Genomic DNA, 21,637 nt, shown 5'->3' on the forward strand with positions numbered 1-21,637 from the left:
GTGAAGCAATTGAATAAAAAACTTATACAGGTGAGATTTTTTTATATGTTTAGTAATTCTTCTAAGCCGAAGGAAAACTATGCTTTTTAACTTCGTTTTTACACTTTGAAGTTCATTAGGAATAACATGAGCAATAAAAATACTAGAATTTTCAGATGGTGGAAAGTATCTTTTATATAATGAGGTGAACATTCTGGAGTATCAAGCACAATATGTGAGCTATTATTGGACAAATAATGACAAAATGTTGAGCTACTTTTTCTCTTCAGCTACTTTTTCAAACTTTTTTTTTTCAATCCGCTCAGCACCACTTTGATTTATATTCAGTTCTGGTTGTCTTTTTTATTTTTAGTTTCCATTTTTCCTTTTTATTAAATTCTAAGCAGTTTGAGGAGCGTTCACTTCCTTAAATGAATTTTCGTAATAAGTTTTTTCATTTATTTTGAGAATGCTGGTTACCGAATTCTTTTTGGTTTTGAAGTGCTCTATGTTATCATTAAACAAAAAAAGAACAAGAACATTACCTTTTTCAACCAAAAGGTAATGAGCGACAATAAAACGTAAAGCGAAAAGAAATTATTTCAAATATGAAAGTCGTTGTCACCACCTCAACACCTCGCTCTTTACGCTACAGCTGGACTCGTTTTCACAAATCTACTTTTTAAACTAATTAAAAACTTTAGCGTAAAGAGCAAAGTTTTGAGGAGAGGACAGCCCCCTTCATATACGGAATAATTTTTTTTTAATCTTAATGTAGCTCCTTACTTTCAGTTGAAAAAACCTGTTTTTTTATTTAATTTCTGATCGTTTTTCAAATAACAATTGGAGATCCATGTGATATAAAATAGTACGCATGATTTTTTAAGACCATGTGGCAGAACTAATCCATCAAGAAGAACTAAATACAATTATTTTATCAATATGTTAATAATACAAATTAACTTTTGGTTCCTGAATTTTCTAAATTTCCTATGTGCCTTTGGTTATTTTCCTTCCTTTTTTTAGTCAATGACTGTAATATTCTATTATACTCCTACTACTAACAACTCACCGCAGCTCCAAGCCGCCTGAGGCCAACACAGCTACGCACGCTCCTCTTCCATGCCAATCTATTCAATGCCTCCCTTTTTCAACCCTCCCATGAAGTTCCCATTTCCTTTAAATCTTTCTTTATGACGTCCCCCCCCCCCCAGACGAGGACGACCTGCTTTCCGTTTAGCCCTATACGGTTGGCCGAAAAGAACAATCTTCGGCAATCTGTGATTCTTCATCCGCACAACTTGCCCTAGCCATCTCAACCTTTATTTCATTATAGCCCAGGAGCGTGATATTGAACCACATTTTTCGTACAGCCTATTCTTTGAAATACGCTCAGTAAGCCGGTTACCCAGAACAATCCTTAAGCAATTTCTCTGGCAAACATCTAGCAAATTTTCATCTGATTTTCGAAGCGCCCATTCTTCAGAGCCATATTTGACTGCTGTCATCACTGTAGCTTCTAATATTCTAATCTTGGGTAGCGGACTTATCTTCCCATTCTTCCAAACTTTTTTTTAATTCTGTAAAAACACCCAGAGCCTTGGCTATTCTGCTTTTAACACCTCCCCTGCTCCCATCTTCTTTACTAATAATACTACCAAGCTAAGTGAAGCTGCCCACCTGATCAATCTTTTCATTACCCAATGTCACCTTTTCATCTTCACCTATTCCTAGCCTTAGTGACTTAGTCTTCTTAACATTAATTTTCAAACCTATTCTAGCACCCTGAGCTTGCAAAACCTCTAAAAGTTCATTCATTATGCTTACACTTTCCTCCATGATGCTTAAATCATCAGCATAATCTAAGTCCAGGAGACTTTTTCCTCTCCATTTGATTCCGTGGTCTCCTATTGCCTTTCCTGTGCTCCTTAATACAAGGTCCATCAAAATAATCCATATAAAGGGGGATAAAACACAACCCTGCTTAACTCCTGATTTAATATAAAACCAGCTGCTAACCTCGTTTCCTACCTTAACCGCAGCAGTGTTATTCTCGTACATAGCACTAATCACTTTAATGTATCTGTCTGGTATACCATACAAGGATAAAACCTTTGCTAGAGCTCTTCTATCAACAGAATTGAGCGCTTGTTCATAATCTATAAAACTAATGACCAAATATATTTTCATTGCACTTTGGCTTTTAAAATATTCTAACATAACCAGGTTAATTTTCTGAAGATGGCATCAGAACAAAAGTAATAATTGGTCAAGGTTAGACCGACTAAAATAAATTTTCTGGAAACCCTTTAATCCTTAATAATAATATCCTATGTATTTTGCAATGTTTCCCTCTTGTTTTCAACGTGTAGTCATAAATTGAACCAATGACGACAATATCAAGAAAGTTCATAAGCTTATAAGTGCGTAATTTTTTATTATTTCACATTCATAAATAAATAAATTAATTAAACAACACTTTCGCGCTGAAGAAAACATAAGAGGGTATGCGGTTGCGCGAAAGTATACGTAACTACTTAACTGTTAAACCAGCTGTTTAATTAAACCTCAACTATTTAATTAAATCTATTAAAAATAATCTCCCCAGCTTACCTTTCTCCACTACCAACCCATAATAAAATTCGACACATATTCCCTTCAAAAATAATATATTAAATTCTTGTTAAACCGAGGTACGTGTTCAGCCCCCTTAAAATTCAATGGTAGCTAATTCAATACATATGGACCTAGGAGTTCCATTGAAAATGAAGATATGGCACTACGACGCAAATCAACAAATATATTATCACTTTGCCCAGTTCCAAAATTATGCAGATGCAGGGCACCATTAAATTGATAAAAACTCTTATAAACGTCAGGGATTAAACTTTTTTTTAGACTGAAACACAAATACTGCTGCTTGATAATCTATTATCTGACCTAAATTAAGGAGCTTCAGGGACTTAAAACAAGCATAGTTGTCATGTACATCCTGGACATATCTAACACTTGTTCTTACAGCATTATTTTGTAGAACTTGGACTATTCTATAGTTGTATAAGAAGTTACTGCTCCATAGGAGGCAGCCGTAAGAGATGTATGGATCAACCAAAGAATAGTATACAGTTAGAAGTATGCTTTGAGGGAGGAAGTGCTGCAGACGTCAAAGCATACCTAACCCACGGACAATTTTTGATGAAATTGCGTCACTGTGACATTTCCATGCCAGGTGGCAATCAAATTAAAAACCAAGGTAGCACAGATGATCAACTTGTTGAACTGGATTACAACGTAAAGTTACCTGGCCAGACACATCAAGCGGTATACCAACTCTACAGAGCATCATTAAAAATGTCTTGCGAACATTTACACTCAATAGACTTAACGAAGAGCAATTCTCCCGCTTTTCCGATGCAAGATAAACTTTTGTCACCAGCTCCTTCACAGATGAGACAAACACAGTTAAAACGGTATAATTGGTAAACAAGGTAAGATACACATCTTTCAAGTAAAAACGAATGAGATCAACATAGATTAGGTAAAGCAGCGGACCTAACACTGACCCTTGTGTTGCTTCGCATGTCACTGGAAATGATGCTGAGCTCAAATCATTCAATTCTATTTCAAGGGACCTCCCTGTGAGATAGCTTTCAATCCACTTTAAGCACTTTCCGCCGAAACCTAACGATCCAATTCGACTTGGAAGCGTTTGAAAATTCACTGTACCAATTGCTTTGCGAATATCTATAGATACAGACAAAGGTGTTTTAACACTGTCCATACCAAAATTAATTGATTCGACAAGTTGTTGCAAAGCATTCGTTGATGAGTGAATCCGAAATGGGTCTCACTTAGCAAACTATAAGCCTCTAGAAAACTATATTGACGTTTATGAACAACTTTTGCTGTGAAGTGTTAATTTTATGGTAATTGGGGGGTTGTAGTTGTAGATGCCTTTATTCTCCCTTTATAGGGGAGATAAATTATGGCCCTAAGGTAATTAAACTTTGGTAGCGTGCCTTAGGCTATGACCGAGCTAATGAGGCGTACCGACTGGGTATATTCGAGAAGCTAAAAGTAGATCGTTGAGAGGTTGTCTAAAATACAATACTTTTATTCATTTAACCTATAATATAATCGGATGTATTCTGTCTACTGGGACTGGCTATCCCAAGTAGACCACAAGTCTCGAAAACAACAATAATATATAAATAAGATACAGACACTTACAATGATCCGACAAACTCAAAGGTATTTCTAATGAGAAAACAAACATATATAATCAATCCCATAATCATTAAAGCAGCTATGAAATATCCCCAAGTTCAGGCTAATAAGCCTTTATAATAAGTGGTTCTTTCCACTTCCGTCTAGGTAAGTCTTTTTTTCCCGGGGAGCAAATTAGTGTTCATGTCTTAGTAACACGAGTTTGCAAATATAATTACAGTTCTATGCACTATGATGCGGAAAAAAAAAATCACACTACATCTATGCGCTACGCGTTACGTGTGCTCAAGGGTTGTCAAAAACCTGAGACAAGTTTATTTTGCATAATACTAGGTTTAACTGTATTAATTCACATATTCAAGGTTTATCCTTTTCTAAAAGAATATATATCTTTTTTTCAAAATTATATTCAACAATAGCTAAATTTGTAGCTTGAGAATAAGTTTGAAAAATCTTGAGATGAAATTTTCTGACTTTTTACCTTCTTGTTGTGCCCTCACCTCAGTAATATCTATTTGGTGCTTGATCACCATAAAAAGCGTCTGGTAGGTTCAACAGCAGTTTTCCTTGTGATTCTGTTCAATCTAATAGGTTTATTATTTGAAAAATAACTACGTTTTCTAAAGAGTTAAAGAGGCTGAGTTACAAGGTCGAACCTTAAAACGTACAGGGATTAGGAGGCACAGTTGGGGGGCTGCCGCCCCCCAGATCCGCTGATGTTGCAGCCTTTAAATAAACATATAAAGTTTTGTAAAGTAAAAGTGAGAAACGACATTCAATATTTAAGCGATCAGAAAGTATTCCGTATATGAAAGTGGCTCTGCCCGCTTCAACGCCTCGCTCTTTACGCTAAAGTTTTTATTGTTTAAAAAAAAGAGTTGTGAGAAAGTCAAACTTTAGCGTAAAGAGTGAGGCGTTGAGGAGGACGTCCGCAGACCGCAGAACGTACCCTAGCCATCTCAACCTTTCTAAACAGCAAGATTGAACCACACTTTTCGTAAAGCCTACTGTTTGAAATACGGTCAGTCAGCCGGGTACCCAGAACAGTCCGTAGACAATTTATCTGAAAAAATATCTAGCAAACCCTCTACCGTCTTTCGAAATGCCCAAACTTAAGAATAATACTTGACAACTGTCATCATCGTAGCTTCAAATATTCTAATCTTGGTTCGCAGACTTATCTTCCTATTCTTCCTAACTTTTTTTAATTTTAAAAACCACCCAGACCCCTGGTGATTCAACCTTCATCCGTAATCTTCATCCGTTTTTCGGACCACCCGTGCTTTAGAACCACTTTCATCCACTGTCATCACTGTAGCTTCCAATATTCTAATTTTGGTTTGCAACTTATCTTCCTATTCTTCCAAACTCTATTAATTGTGAAAAAACCACCCGGAATCTTGGCTATTCTAATTTTTAAATCTTCACTGCCCCCTACTGTCTTTATTAATAATACTACCAAGGTAGGTAATGCTGTTCACCTGATCAATCTTTGCTTTACCCAACGTCAATTTTTCATCGCTTTTCGAATAAAATAAAATAAATGGCGTTTACTATAAGCAACGCCTTATCGCTGCCTCTTATTAAACAGTTTTTGGTAGAGAACTGTAAGTTAGGGGTGACCCGGCTCAATAGCAACTAAACTCTAAAAAACAAATGTTAATACCAATAGATAAATCAAAAGAATCGACTTATTATGCCTATTTTAAATATACAAGTTTCATAAAGTTTAGTCATACTCATTTTGGCATCCCTCTCAGCATTTCCTTAAAGTTTCACCATAATACTCTAAGTTTTCCTGGAGGTCCAGGATAAAACATGGCTTCTTTTCCAATAGAAAATCCTTATGTGGTAACAATGGGTAAACTGCATAATTTAAAGGCCTTGCCCAGAGACTAGGGGGATATGTGTCAACACTACAGGCATAGTTATTTGACCTTTGAACTATATGGAACAAAATGGCTATCTCAAAATTTTGATCGGGTGCATTTGAGGAAAAACGGTTTGGGTGGGCCTGGTTGAACTTTGATCGGACTCTTAGCAAGGGTACTAAAACTATTGACTTCAAATCAAAGTTTATACGAAACCCCTTCAATAAGAACCTTAAATGTTAACAATAAACAAGTTGCATAACTTACAACCCTTGTCATAGGGCTGGGGGAGGGTCAACCCCAAAAGCATAGTTATTTTGCCTTTGGACTATTTTGAACAAATAGATCTCATATTTTTTTACCGGATGCAATTAGAGAAAAAGGGAGCGGGGGTTTGAAGGGGGCTGGTTACCCTTTCATCAATTTGAATTTTAAAATAAGAACTAGAACTTTTTATTTCCAGTCGAATAAACCCCTCTGGGATTTATAAGACCATCCCATCCATAATAAACTTTTAGGTTAAGAATGGGCAGCTTGCATAAGTTAAAGCCCTTACCCGGGGACTGTGGGGAATTTTTCAACCCATGGGCTATAATTGTTTCACTTTTGGGCTATTTTGAACTAAATGATTATCTCGAATTATGATCAGACGCATTTGGGGAAAAAGGGGGATAAATGGAGAAGAGATGGTCACCCTGCGATCACTTTTGACTCTTTTAAAGGGCATTGAAATTTTTTTTTCCAACCAAATGAGCCCCCTCAAAAGTTTATACGACCATCCCTTCCATAAAAATCTTATATGTTAACAATAGGCAACTAGCATAACTTATAGCTCTTACCCCAAGGGCTGGGGAACCATATCAAACCTGGAACCATAGTTATTTGACTTTCGGACCATTTGAACAAAATAGCTGCCTCAAAATTTTTATAGGAAGTGTTTGGGGGGAAAAGGCGGGGTTGAGGCTTGTTGTCCTCTGAACAATCGTGAATCTTAAAAAGGGAACTAGAAATTTCAAATCAAATTGAATGAGCTTTATCTGAAGTTTATACGACCATCCCTTCCATAAAACCTTGAATGCTTACAAGGGGAAACTTTGCATAAATTGCAGCCTTTGCTCTGGGGGTTATAGGGAGAGGGTTGTCAGCCCTAGAGCATTAAAAGAAAAGAGGGCGGAGGCGGGGGAGGTAGTTACCCTTTGATAACTTTCGAATCTTACAAGGACACTAGTACTTCCAATATCAAATTGAATCAGCCCCCTCCAAAGTTTTTACGGCCACCCCTTTTATATGAAGGGCTTTTGAAAAAAATAATGAAAAAATAATTCCCTCCCCAGGCCACTCGGCGCGTCCCCAGGTGGTGGTTAGGGGAACGTCCTACAGATATGTAGGGTACCTCCATAAAGAGAAGCGCAGACAGCGGGGGGCCTAGCCCCTGGGGGTCCAAAATTGAAACTGGGGTACCCTCGCCCGGGGGTCATAAATACAGGCGAAGGAGGGAGAAGGCCTCTCTAACGCACACTGAGCAGGGCCCACCGGCGGGTGGACACGTCCCGCTAGTTGCGAACCTTCTTCCAGCAATGGGTTAAATTGTATGGTACTGCAGGATACCATCGTGGGAGGATCCTCTCCAGGAGGACAACTGTAAAAGAGCGGAAGATCCAGAATCGGACAACGGCGTCTGCAAGTGCAAGGGTCCGGAGAGCCCTTGTTCAAGGTAATTCCCATGAAACACCAATGGATACTGAAGATCAAATGCAAAGAGATACTACTACTACGGCGTTCGCGGTAGCCGACGTGGACCGGGTCAGGGTGGTGCCTGGCCCGACAAGTATGCAAACCACCCGATCAAGAAAACATTGAAGTAGTTGCGCGTGGAATGTTCGCAGCTGCAATCTGACATCCACGCAAATGCTCCTTGTAAGGGAGATACAGAAGCATAAATCAGCGTTTGTTGTCTGTCAGAAACGAGACTGAATAATGTTCTTTCCAAAAAGTTGAACGTTTCCGAATATGACTCATTCCAGTTCTACAACTCGGGTCCCCAAGGATGATTCCGGCCAACCAGGAGTTGGGTTTCTGATAGACGATCCTACTGCATCATGCGTCACCTTTTTGGAGCCAGGGTCACCAAGGAATGCCATGATCAGATTGAGAGGCAACAGTAGCCACAAAACCATAATCGCTGTGTATGCTCCGATAAGGGACAGCAGTGACGCGGTCAAAGATGCCTTTTATTGTGACCTACAAAGGATCATCGACAAGACACCAAGGCTTGAGATGCCTTTTGTTGCTTGAGACTGTAACGCCCGGCTTGGCAGAGCAGACCCCGACACAGCAGCAGTTATTGACCGCCATACCGTTAGTAACAGATGCGTCAATAGAGAAAGGCTCTTACAGCTAGCCAGATACAGCAACCTATGCGTCACAAACATTCTATTTGAGCACAAGAGACTCCACCTCGTAACATGGCGTTCGAATGACGGCGTAACAACAGCTCAGATTGACCACATCTTAGTCAGTAAAAGAAGGAGGAGCTCCTGCACAGATGCCTCGGTATACAGAGGAGCAGACACAGGAACTTTAAATGGATCTGATCACTATCTCCTCGCTTGCAAAGTCCGTCACCGCCTTAGTAGACAGAAGCGATAGAGGGCAGAGAAGCACTTCGATGTGTCGAAACGAAGATGCTCGGAAATTAAAGCCGACTTCGAGTTAAAGCTAAGCAACAGGTTCGAAGCCTTGAGCCGTCTTTTACACGTCGATGAAGAATGGACGCAGATAAAAATTGCGACACAAGACGTAGCTGAGGAGGTGCTTGGTCACACAAAACCAAAACGGCGAGCCTGGATCTCTGAACACACTATAGAACAATCCGAGACGAAGTGACCCCTGGTGGGAGGTGCAAAATAACCCTTAAAAGTAGCCCGCAAAGCAGTTAAACAGTCACTGAAACGGGACAGAGAAAAGTACTGGTCAGATCTGGCGAATGAAGTGGAAAAAGCGTTCAATGACCACAACAGCAGGAAAATGTCCTGAAAAACTCCTGAAAGAAGCGACAGAAAAAGCTCCTGTAGCGGTAGACACACTGAAAGATAAGTCCGGAGAACTTATCCGAACAGAAGAAGGACGCAAGGAACGCTGGCGAGAGCATTTTTCTGAGCTACTGAACCCTGTCAAACCCCCGTGCGATCTACCTGCCTTCTTGAGTGCTGATAGAGAGCCCTACGCAATAAACCTCGATCAACCAGGAATTGCGGACGTAAGAAAAGCGCTGAAGTGCATGAAAAACAATAAAACTCCTGGAGAGGATGGGATCCCTTCTGAAATGTTCAAGTCCTCACCTACGCTACTATGCCACCTAACCTACCTGTTTGTCCAGGTTTGGACGACGAAGACCTTCCCCAAAAACTGGAAAGTATCAGTCCTCATTCCGCTATACAAAAAGGAGATAAGGCGATTTGCGGAAACTATAGAGGTATTTCCTTGATCGACCACGCCATGAAGATCTTCTGCGTCATTCTTTTGAATCGATTTAAAGACGCACGTGACAAGTTAACCCGTCCTGAACAAGCAGGCTTCAGACCAGGCAGAGGCTGTCCAGAACAGATATTGACGATTCGTCTTATCCTTCAGCAGTACAGCAGGTCTTGTCTACCCTTTCTCATTGCCCTTATTGACTTTGTAGCTGCCTTCAAATCCCTCACCAGAGAGAAGCTATGGAGAATTATGGCTGAAGACGGTACGCCACAGGATATCATTGAGATACTCTGAATTGCGTATTAGGACACTGAGACTTGCATCCGTGTTTCCGGCAATTACACCCCTAAGTTTCCAGTTGAGTTTTGGGTAAGGCAGAGATGCCCCCTTTTGCCTATATTATTCAACTACGTGATAGACTGGATCATGAATGCAATGACAAACCATAGCGGAATAGTTCTTGGACAAATAGCTGGTTTCCTCCAGTCCCGGACAAATCTTGACTTCGCAGACGACGTTTCTGAGCTCGATACTACCGCCGACAGCTTAAAAGGCATGATCGACGATACCTCTGAGGTCTTAAAGCGCATAAGACTGACCATAAGCGACGCAAAGACTAAAGTATTGGCTCTCAACCAACCCGATCCTTTCCAGGTTACCCTTGACGGAGAGCCAATAGAAAGCGTCGAGGAATTCAAGTATCTTGGCTCTATCCTAACATCAGATGGCAGAGATGAAAGGGATATCTAGCCCACATGACAAAATCCCGGAGGTCTTTACTAGTCTGAAAAAAGCACTATGGACCAGACGGAAGATCTCAACCAAAACAAAAGTCAGAATCTATGTTCTACTGTTCCAGCAGTACTACCTTATGCTTGCGAGACATGGCCGATCAAGGCTGAAGACGCGAGAACTTTGGATGTGTTTGAACACCACTGCCTTCGTTATATCATCCACATATTAGGACAGGACAGGATTTCCAATAGCAAAGTAAGGAGTCACTGTGGCGAATCAAAAGTCCCACATATTAGCTTCCGCAAGTACATGGGATCTAATAGACCCCACATTGTGCCCAATAAAACTAGATCCTTCCCCGAATTTAGAAAACTACCCAAAGTATTATTACACTTTAAAGCTACCTTTAGACCATTACTTTGGAAGTTCTTTTAAGTTTTTCACTTAGCCCGAGTACATATGGTAATGAACAGAAAACATCCTTCTCTCGAGTTGTCTCCAAGACTTCCATAGAAATCCCAAGAAACTGTTTTTTTCTTTCTGATAAAGTCTGGTTAATTAACCACTCTGGATACATGTTACTTATTAGTATTTTTCTTAGAAAAGACATTTCCTCATCAAAAAATTTTGGAGAGCAAATAATAAAAGTCTGGTCAGTTAAAGAAATGATCAAACACATTTTTAATTGGCGAGCATGACCGGAGCTATTCGACAAAAGTCTATTAATATTAGTCGGTTTTCAGTAAATTTTAAAGTCCAGACTTTTTTTTATAATAAATACTCCTCCCCATAATCCCATACTGAAATTATGTCATCCATATACCGGGCCCAAGAATTATGTTTAAAAAAATACGAGGGTTGTTTTTTAAGTAAGTACCGTTTTGGAATTAAAAAAAGACGTGCAGAGATATTGCAATAATTTTATTTTTACATGAAAGCCTGTACCTTAATCTACTTTTATACATAATTTTCGTGAATATTGAGGCACTTTTCATAACGTGGCACCAGTTTTTGAATACCCTCCTCATAGAATTCTCCCGCCTGACTTGTTAACCACTGTATCACAACTGTTTTGACTTCGTTATCGTCTTGAAGACGCTGACCACCCAGGTGTTTCTTCAAGTGCAGGAACAAATGGTAGTCGCCGGGCACCAGATCAGGGCTGTATGGAGGATGATCTAGAGCTTCCCATTTAAAAGATTTGATGAGATCTTTGGTACGATTAGCCAAATGTGGACGGGCATTGTCATGCAGCAAAATGAGGCGCTTACTCAACTTGCCACGTCTTTTGTTCTGGATTGCACGACGCGTATTGTTCAATGTCTCACAATAAGACGCTGCATTGATTGTCTTATTACGAGGCAGAAACTCCACTAGCAATACTCCTTTTTTGTCCCAAAAAACTGTGCACATGATTTTCCGGGCAGAAATTGTTTGCTCAAATTTCACTTTTTTGGGTGATGATGAATGTCGCCATTCCATGGATTGTTGTTTTGATTCTGGTGTGACGTAGGCCCCCCCCCCTGTTTCGTCACCAGTAACAATTTGGTCTAAAAAATCTTCACCTTCATTGTGGTACTGCTCAAGGAAAGTTAATGCATTGCCTAAACGTTGGGTTTTGTGCAAATCCGTCAACATTTTTAGAACCCAACGTGAACACAATTTCCGGTAATTCAAGTTCTCAGTCACAATGCGATACAAAACACTACGAGAATATTGAGGAAACCAGTCGCGCATTGATGAAATTGTAAAGCGTCTGTTTTCTCTCACTTTTTCTTCCACTTTTTGCACTAAATCTTCATTAAAGACCGAAGGACGCCCACTCCGTTCTTCATCATGCACATTTGTGAGGCCATCTTTAAATGCTCTCACCCATTTCCTTACCATTCCATCACTCATAATGTTTTATCCGTAAACTTCACAGATCTCACGATGAATATCGATCGATTTTACGCCTTTAGTACTAAGAAATCGTATAGCCGCCCGTACTTCACAATCGGCGGGACTCAGGATTATCGGAGGCATCTTAAACAATCAGTAAACAACGTATACAATTAAGAATCAGACTGTAATGGCGTCAGTGTCTAGACAAGAGATGTAGGTAACCAGCGCGCATGCGCAGAACGACGACCGTAGCGCTGTGGCGGCGGAATCGCAAAACGGAACTTACTAAAAAAAACATGCCTCATCTAACGCAATTGTTTCAATATTTTCCACAAAAATATTAGCTAATAATGGAGATAAAGAGACCCCCATCGGTAAACCATTTAAATGTTTGATTATAAAAGAGTAATAATAATTTGGGTACTTTTTCTAAATTCTGGGAAGAATCTAACTTCATTGGGACAACAAATTGGGGTCTATCAGATCGCATGTACTTGCGGAAGCTCATATGTGGAACGTACTAACCAGAATTTGGAAATGAGTATAATTTTCGTGAAACTTTTGAAATTAAGAAAATTTTATTCAAGAATATGGCTTTAAATAGAGACTCGGGTGAATTTGCTTTGAACTCTATTTACGATAATTTATTAAAATCAGATGGAGTAAAGGTCATTTCATACCACTGCGATTTACCCCTGTCCAAGTGTTAGTTCATTCAATGCTAACAAACCGCATCCAAGAAGGTCAAAGAGACTCGCTTCTGTATTTGCTTTGGAAAGAATAAGATTATAAAGCAATGTGTAGTTTTATTTTATTTTGTATATAAATTATTGTTTTTAGTTGTTTTAGTTTAGTATAACTACTGATGACAGTCTCTGGATATGTGACCGAGATATCAAGTATTTTTGTGAAATTTATCACTGTCTATTAAGAGGATTTGATCCCTATTTAAACTTTTATTTAGAGCCTGAGAAATTTTACCTAATTTTCGAAAAAAGGGGAAAATTCCCCCTAAAAGTAATAAAATCTTAATAGAAATCCCGGAAAAATTTTCACAGAAAAAATCACAAAAAAAGTTTCTGCCGGGGGGTTTTACACGAAAAAGTTTTCATACGGAGGGACGTTTCCAGGGCGCAAGTTTGTCAGAGGAAATTATACACTGGGGGAATTTCCAAGAATTTCTACACAAAATTCTTTTTATATGTCTTGCTTTCTCTTTTCTGTCTAAATTCTACGCGTGGAGTTGTTAAGAGTAACTGTTCGGAGTAAGTATTCACCGGGATTGAATTGTCTAGAGCATATTTCCTTGGGGAGGGGGATTTCTTCATGGAGGTGGGCCAGACTTCCTGGCATTAGTTAAGAAAAGATCAGAAATTAAATGAAAAAACAAGTTTTTTCAACTGAAAGTAAGGAGTAACATTAGAACTTAAAACGAACAGAAATTATTACGTATATGATTGGGTTTGCCTGCTTCTAAACACCTCGCTCTTTACTCTAAAATTTGGATTTTGTCCCTAATCTATAAGAACAACTCCTGAAACACATGATTCGTTTAATTAGAACAATAAAACGCTTTTTTTAAAAGTACTAAAAAACTTAAGCGTAGAGAGTGAGGTTTTAGGAGTGGACAATCCCCTTCATATATATAACAATTTCTTTTCATTTTAAGTTTTAATGTTGATCCTTACTTTCAGTTGATAAAAACTTATTTTTTTTATTTAATTAATTTTAGAGACTATCCTTTGCATTTTAAAATTGGATGTTGTAGACAGAAGTCGGACGAATCTTCCGCAACCATGGAATGATAGATTACAATCTGAAAATAGCACATGCCAGTCAGCTTTTTGCTGGGTATGGGAAACTCTCTGTTAAATTGAGTATGAAGCCCCCAAGAACCATAAACGGCATTCGGTGATTCGACAATGGATTTAACAAGTTTTCTAGTTTAATTTAGGAATCTGCCTAACTTGCTAATGGAGGTCAATAAATTACCACAATTACTATTTTATCATTAATGGGCATGAAACCTTCAACCTCAGAGCTCTCAAAACCTTTGAGGCAAAAAATCTGCTCTTATTCAAATTTAAAAACAATTTTTTACTATTGTCGCTAAACCCGCACATTATTTTCCATTTACATTAATAAATTGGCAATTATTTCTATTAATTTTAATTGCAGAATGTTCGTCTAAAAATTGTTTACCTACCCCAACGATGTCTGTATCTGATTCATGAAAATAGTTATCATCCATGACAGTTACGATACCACGACAATAACCATCCACGACCGTTCCGATATTCTTCAAGTACCACTACTTTTACGGACTAGTTCCCCAGAGAACAAGCATTTGCTAGGAGGAATTAGACTTTGTTAGGAGGAAGCATTTGTTAGGAGGCATTATTGTGAGTGTCATTCTTATAACGAGCTCAATGTGCTTGAAAAATATGATTTAAAAGGATTGAATCTTTTCCAAAGTCCACTAGTAAATAGGGGCTGTACGAATCCGATTAACCATTTTCAAATGCTTATGTCACGCCAAGGTTTAGCTCACTCTGATTCTTTGCCTAGAATAAAAAACATGAAAGAAAATAGCCTCCCCTGCCTCTTTCTTCAGAGTAAAAAGTACTTAAAAATCACACTGAGTATGGTTTACCTCACAGAAAACGCCATAATGCTCTACTGGGAGTCACATGGTAGTTTATCACACCTAGAAATAAAATTAAAAAACTAATGTTTCAATGTTTCAAATGGGTGCTGTTGCAGCAAAATAGAAAACATAGCAATTGAACGAACGACTAAACTATTTATAATCTGACGTATGGTTGATGCTTGCTTGGAATTTAGACAAAAACCTTGAAGTAGTAAGGAGGGGCTTTTTCCAGATGTAAGGTTAAATGTACGCTTTCTCTTGTTAATGCCGGGGAAAAGCTCTCTTTATGAGTGAGGAACTAACGTTAAAGGACAGAAAACTAACTATCTTAAAAATATTGGTACATTTTAAATTCGAATTGTAAAATTCATACTTCCGTAAAACTTTTCATGTAAGGAGTAGTGCTTCGAACTGCTCCATCAAGGTTCTTTTCCAGTGCTTTGACATGAAGAGAAGTGAAAAAAGGCAGATTTTACTTAGTAAACCAAAAATTCAGTGCAGCAGTTGTATCAATTTCGTCATTAGCGTACTTAATCAAAATCTTTCTGCTGGTGATTCCAAAATTCATTTCCCTAGGGTAACCCCTACTCTATCTGCAAGCTAGGCTAGATTAGAATTCACTTCACTAAAATTCAGCGAGTTATCTTAGATATAGCTAAGGGAACAGTGAGGGGAGTGAGTCCCTTTATCCGTATTATAGGCGTTGCTCATCACCATTATTATAGTTATTGCAAGAGCTCAACTACAAATCCAACAAGATGATACCCCTCTACTAGAAACCCAACAGGTTGTGACAGATCAACTGGACAACAAACAAGATGAAGAAACTAGCTCAAGAATACTTGGCTTTGGACGTCTACTTGGGAACCAAAGTGGTGGAGGTTATGGCTGCAGACCCACAAACGGAAGTTATCGCTTTAGACCTGGACTGATGGTCATCATGACAATGGATGTGGGAGATGTGGTGGTTACCCTTACGGTGATGGGCTTGGGTACAGTCCGTACGGCTTTGGAAGATGATTTAGTACTTATTTTTGTGACATTCTTAGTATCTTTTTGCAATATGATTGATCTAATTTTGTTAATTAATAGCTTATTATTTAGTTTTATTTTGCAATTATCCCTTTGCCAAAATTACCCTTCTTTCGGGAGATCTTTGTAACTTTTTTTTTGGAAATACCTGTGTAGGAGGGTATTTTCTCGTAATAGCGAATGTTTGGCTGAATGTATAGTATAGCGTAATCTGTATAAAAGGTGTAATTACTGTCATTTTGTGATATCCGGAAACAAAAGAGTCATATTTTGATTCCTTTTATTAACTTTGGCTTAAACAAACAATAATGCAGTCTTAATATCCCAAACTAAGGTGTTCTCCTGATTTTTTCTGCAAATATCACTTTACAAAGCCAATTCGCCTTCAAGATAGGAGCTGGCGGCGACCATCATCATCATTTGATTGCCAATTTACTTCTACATGCTCATGAAAATAATGAGGTATTATATTTTACACGGGAGTAATATTATATGATCGATACGTGAGGTGTATAAGAGACTAAATACCACAGTTAATTCCACAGTTGTGACCTATCTTCAGTTTCAAGCCCATCCCTAGGGACTACTCCTTTCTTCCAATGGTTTAACGGTGCAAGAAAAAGATTTAACAGCGCATCCCTCTTTTCGCGACCAGGTGCTGCAATTTTGTTTCTAGGCAAGATTCCGGGATCTTTCTATATGATTTCTTTGAATGTGGTCGGGATAATAGAGAAGTTCAAATAATAAGGGAAATGGAGCGTCTAGCACGTGTAACATGCGGACAGCTGTTTCTAGAAGAACCCTCTGACGTCACAGCACCCCTGTGTATAACAAGCACATGCCCTGCTACGTCAGGCAACACACCCCTGTGTATTTCGAGCACAGTCCTCCCCAGCTTTCAAGCACAGCCCTGTTATGTCACAGTACCCCTGTGTATTTCAAGCACATGTCCTGTTTCGTCACGCGACACACCCATGTATTTTTACCTGACAAGCCCTGTTACGTCACCCGACGCACACCTGTGTTTTTTCTATGACAGCCCTATGCCTTTTCCTGTGAAAGCCCCCTGACGTCACGGCAACACACCCTCACAACTTGAAGGGTTAGGTAAGTGGAGCTAGCAACCCCTCAAGCCATCACACTTACGCAATGTGGTCACAACACATCCCTTTGAAATCCAATGCCGTCAAACTTCTTACCCCATTTTAAAAGCTCAAGTCTAATATACTTGACGCAATTTAATGTAACCCTGCCCCAGGACCCCATGGGGAATCCCTGATTATAACGTAATGACAGCACACACCTTACGCAATGATTGCGCATCACTGTCACATAACACTTTTTTGACATTTCAGTTTTTCACCCGAAACGCTGAAAACACTTTTTCTTCCTTTCTTTCTTTAGTTTTTTTTCTATAGTTCTTGACCTAGCCAGGACTCGAATGGGCATTGTCATCCAACCGATTTGTGCCTTGACCGGAAGGACTAACAAGACATTCCTAATGATCAGTATTAGAGAAATACTTTCAGTAAATAACACAATCCCCTTGACGTCACAGGTGTCCCCTTGCAAGCGCCGTTGTTTTTCCATGCACTTGCAAACTTTGACACGAAGCCGGCGAGTATTGATTTTTAGAGACAATCACTGTTATGGTATTTATAATAATAAAGGGAAAATGTATCGTTTCTTTGCGTGGGTAATTGCGTGGTATTTCTCTTAAAAGTAACAAGTTTTTTCTTAACAGTAACAATTTTTTTCTTATAGCACTAAGTTTGCTGTCAAAGATAACAAGTTTTTCTTAGAGGTAAAAATTAATCGTTTATGATAACAAATTTTCTGTCAGAAGTAGCAAGTTTTCCTTAACATTAACACATTTTCTCATCGAAGTAATAACTTTAATATTATTACTAACAAATTTTTACTTAAAACTATCAAAGTTCTCTTCGAATGAACAATTTTTGGTCAATGATAACAGGTTTTCTGTTAGAACTAGAAAGTTTTCCATCAAAGATAGCAGTTTTTCTTAGAAGTAACAATTCTTTAGCTTATGATAACAAGTTTTCCGTCAGGAATAGCAAGTTTTTTTAACACCAACAAATTTTCTCATCGAAGTAACAACTTTTTCCTTATTACTAACAAACTTTTACTTAACACTACCAAATTTCTCATAGAAGTAACAGTTTTTTTCTAAGCAGAATCAAATTTTTATTTTATAGCACCAAATTTTCCATCAAAGATTACAAATTTTTCTTAGAAGTAAAAAGTTTTTCTTCAGTGATAACAAGTTATCTGCTAGAAGTACCAAGTTCTATGTCAAAGATACCAAATTTTTCTTAGAAGTAACAATTTTTTTTTTATGATAACAGGTTTTCTGTCAGAAGTAGCAAGTTTTCCTTAACTCTAACAAATTTTCTTATCGAAGTAACAACATTTTCTCTAATAATAACAAACTTTTACTTAACACTGTCAAATTTCTCTTAGAGGTAACAAGTTTTCCTTAACACTGACAAATATTCTTTTCGATGTAACAACTTTTTCCTTAATACTAACAAATTTCAAACTTAACACTATCATATATTCATAGAAGTAAAAAAAAGTTTTCTACGTTTAAGTTAGGTACATTTATGTTAGGTTAAAATGAGCGCTGATGATAACCTAAGTTACATCATTAGGTAGGTAGATAAGTGGCTCATCTAGCGAGAAGAGTAGATACCTAAACCGATCAAAATTCTACTTATGAGCCAGAGCAAAATGGCACTGCGACACTATTTTCAAAAACATCTGTAGGCAATTTTGACTAAGGACTATGATAGCACTCAAGGATTTTTTAAACAATTATTTACCATATTTTAGGAATTCAACTAAGCAAATTAAAAAGCGCCAGGAATTACAGTTAAAATTGACTATAAATGAAAAATCTAGTTAAAATAACCTTTAAAACAAGACACTGATTTTAGAGTTTTACGGCTGCCCCCCCCCCTCCCCGATTTTTTCCCCTGGAACACCAAGCATTCTTGGGTTTCACGTTTCTTGATAATAATCAATAATCACGTTTTACGAGCCCTACGACACCAGTTATCATCAATGTAAGCATCTTCTGTCAATTGAAACACACACACATACACACAAACACACACACATACACTTACACACGCACAAACAGAAACACACACACAAACACATACACACACAAACACAGACACATAGTCAAACACACACACACAAACACACACACACAAGTTCACCGTCAAAGTTAACAAATTTCTCCTAGAAATAACAATTTTTTTGTCAGTGATAACAGGTTTTCTGTTAGACCTAGCACGTTTTCTATCACAGATAAAAAAAATTTCTTAGAAGTAACAATTTTATCGTTTATGATAACAAGTTTTCTGTCAGAAGTAGCAAGTTTTACTTAACACTAACAAATTTTCTCACCGAAGTAACAACTTTTTCTCAACACTAACAAACTCTTACTTAACACTGTCAATTTTCTCTTAGAAGTAACAATTTTTCGTCAGTGATAACAGGTTATCTGTTAGAACTAGCAATTTTTCTCTCAAAGATAACAATTTTCTTAGAAGTAACATTTTTTCGTTTAAGATAAGAAGTTTTCTGTTAGAAGTAGTAAGTTTTCCTTAACACTAACAAATTTTGTCATTGAAGTAGCAACTTTTCCTTAATACTATCAAACTTTTAGTTAACAAAATCAAGTTTCTCTTAGAAGTAACAGGTTTTTCTTAACGTTAACGGTTTTTTTCTAATAGCACCAAGTCTTCCGTCAAAGATACCAAATTATTCTTAGAAGTAACCATTTTTCGTTTATGATAACAAGTTTTCTGACTGAAGTAGCAAGTTTTCCTTAACACTAACAAATTTTGTCATTGAAGTAACAACTTTTCCTTAATACTCGCAAACTTTTATTTTACGCTATCAGATTTCTCTTAGAAGTAACAGGCTTTTCTTGACAGTAAATTTTTTTCTAATAGCACCAAGTGTTCCCTCGAAGAAACCAAATTATTCTTCGAAGTAACCATTTTGTTTATGATAACAAGTTTTCTGTCAGAAGTAGCTAGTTTTCCTTAACACTAAAAAATTCTCCCTTCGAAGTAACAACTTTTTCCCTTAATACTAAGGAAGTTTTACGTAAAACTATCAAATTTCTCTTAGAATTAACAATTTGTTCGTCAGTAATAACATGTTATTTGTTAGAAGTAGCAAGTTTTCTGTCAAACATAAAAGAAATTTCCTAGAAGTAACAATTTTTTCGTTTATGATAACAAGTTGTCTGTCAGAAGTAGCAAGTTTTCCCTAACACTAACAAATTTTTTCTTCGAAGTAAGAACTGTTTCCCTAATACTAAAAATTTTTACTTAACATTATCAAATTTCTCTTATAATTAACAATTTGTTCGTCAGTAATAACATGTTATTTGTTAGAAGTAGCAAGTTTTCTGTCAAACATAAAAGAAATTTCCTAGAAGTAACAATTTTTTCGTTTATGATAACAAGTTTTTTCTCAGAAGTAGCAAGTTTTCCCTAACACTAACAAATTTTTTCTTCGAAATAAGAACTGTTTCCCTAATACTAAAAACTTTTACTTAACACTATCAAATTTCTCTTAGAAGTAACAGATGTTTTCTTAACACTAACAAATTTTTTCTAATAGTACCAAGTTTTCTGTCAAAGATAACAAATTTCTCTTAGAAATAAAAATTTTTCGTCAATGATAACAATTTTTTCGTTAGAAATAGCAAGTTTTTCTGTCCAAGATAACAAATTTTCGTTGAAATAACAATTTTTTGTTGATGATAACCAGTTTTCTGTCGGAATTAGCAAGTTTTCCTTAACACTAACAAATTTTTCTCTTCAAGGTAACAACATTTTCCCCTAATACTAGCAAACTATTACTTATCACTATCAAATTTCTCTTAGAAGTAACAGGTTTTTCTTAACAGTACTAAATTCTTTCTAATAGCACCAAGTTTTCCATCAATGATAACAAATTTGTCATAGAATTAAAAATTTTGTCAATGATAGCAATTTTTCCTTTAGAAGTAGCAAGTTTCCTGTCAAAGACAAAAAATTTGTCTTAGAAGTAAAAAAATTTTTTGTTTATGATAACGTTTATGATTTAAGTTTTATGTCAGAAATGGCAAGTTTTTCTTTTAACACTAACATATTTTTTATTCGAAGTAACAACATTTTTCCTTAATACAAACAAAGTTTTACTTAACACTATAAAATTTCTTTTAGACGTATCAATTTTTTCGTCAGTGATAACAAGTTATTTGTTAGAAGTAACAAGTTTTCTGTCAAAGATACCAGATTTTTCCTAGAAGTAAGAATGTTTTCATTTATGTTAACAAGTGTTCTCTTAGAAGTAGTAAGTTTTCCCTAACACTAACAAATTTTCTCTTTGAAGTAACAACTTTTTCCTTAATACTAACAAAGTTCTTAAAGTTTTTACTGTTACTTCAAGCGACACGCCCACGCAATTACTTGATAGTGTTAAGTAAGAGTCTGTTAGTATTAAGGAAAAAGTTGTTACTTTGATGAGAAAATTTGTTAGTGTTGGGGAAAAATTGCTACTTCTGAGAGAACACTTGTTATTATAAGCGATAAAATTGTTACTTCTAAGAAAAATTTGTTATCTTTTATGGAAAACTTGCTAGTTTTATAAGAAAATTTGTTATCACTGACGAAAAAATTGTTGTTTCTACAAGAAATTTGTTAACTTTGACGGGTGAAGTTGCGTGTGTTTGTGTGTTCGTGTGAGTGTGCGT

The 21,637-nt window shown here is 37.1% G+C and overlaps 1 pseudogene across 1 annotated transcript in view; it reads right to left on the reverse strand.

The window, feature by feature from the left end:
* LOC148957060 (signal recognition particle receptor subunit alpha homolog) overlaps nt 1-21,637 on the reverse strand; it is a 394,596-nt pseudogene that overhangs the window by 122,587 nt on the left and 250,372 nt on the right. The gene's annotated exons all lie outside the window — the stretch shown is intronic.

Source organism: Artemia sp. Qi Xiang Cuo, chromosome 1 (assembly GCF_049724085.1).
Source record: "Artemia sp. Qi Xiang Cuo chromosome 1, ASM4972408v1, whole genome shotgun sequence".
Lineage (NCBI taxonomy): Eukaryota > Metazoa > Arthropoda > Branchiopoda > Anostraca > Artemiidae > Artemia > Artemia sp. Qi Xiang Cuo.